Below are 758 nucleotides of genomic sequence, written 5' to 3'. Positions count from 1 at the left end.
CATGAATGAAGTAGGTTAAAAAGACCTATTTGGGTTCCTGTTTTGTCCTGGGAAAATCTCTAGATTTCTGTACAGGAAGTCAAGCAGACAAGAGTCTTGTACTTGTGGATCTTTCGATCGACTGGAGGGCATCATAGCAATCAAGTAAATAAACGCTCAAATTCTCCCAGGTGGTGATGGAAAGACAGGAGACCATGTGATAGAGTGAGAAACTTTAGCGGCAGTAAGGGAATATCTGCAGAAAGAGTTCAAGCATGACACGGAGCAGCTGTCACCAGTGTCACACAGAGGACACAGTGCACAAAGGTCTGGAGAAGGGAAAAGAGTCTCTGCACAGTTAGGAATAGCAAGTGGCAAAGGGGGAAAGTGACACCAGCAGAAATAGAGGCAGAATCTCACAAGTCTAGGGGGTCACAGTAAGGAGTTTCAGGTTTTATTGTAGCCATAGTAGGATAGAAAGTTATGTAAAATGGTTTACATATGGAAGCCAGAAGACAACTCAAGGGAGTTGATTCTCTTCTACATTGTGAGTCCCTAGGCTTGAACTAAGGTAGTCAGCCTTGGCAACAAGGGCCTTTACCTACTGGGCCATCTCACTGGCCCTTGTTTTGTTTTGTTTGAGACAGGGTCTATGTATCTGTTTCTGTTTGTTTCCTCTACACAGTCTTGGTTTTTTCGAGACAGGGTTTCTCTGTATAGCCCTGGCTGTCCTGGAACTCACTTTGTAGACCAGGCTGGCCTCGAACTCAGAAATCCAC

The sequence above is a fragment of the Mus caroli genome, chromosome 11, assembly GCF_900094665.2.
Source record: "Mus caroli chromosome 11, CAROLI_EIJ_v1.1, whole genome shotgun sequence".
Lineage (NCBI taxonomy): Eukaryota > Metazoa > Chordata > Mammalia > Rodentia > Muridae > Mus > Mus caroli.
This window is presented reverse-complemented; position numbering follows the sequence as displayed.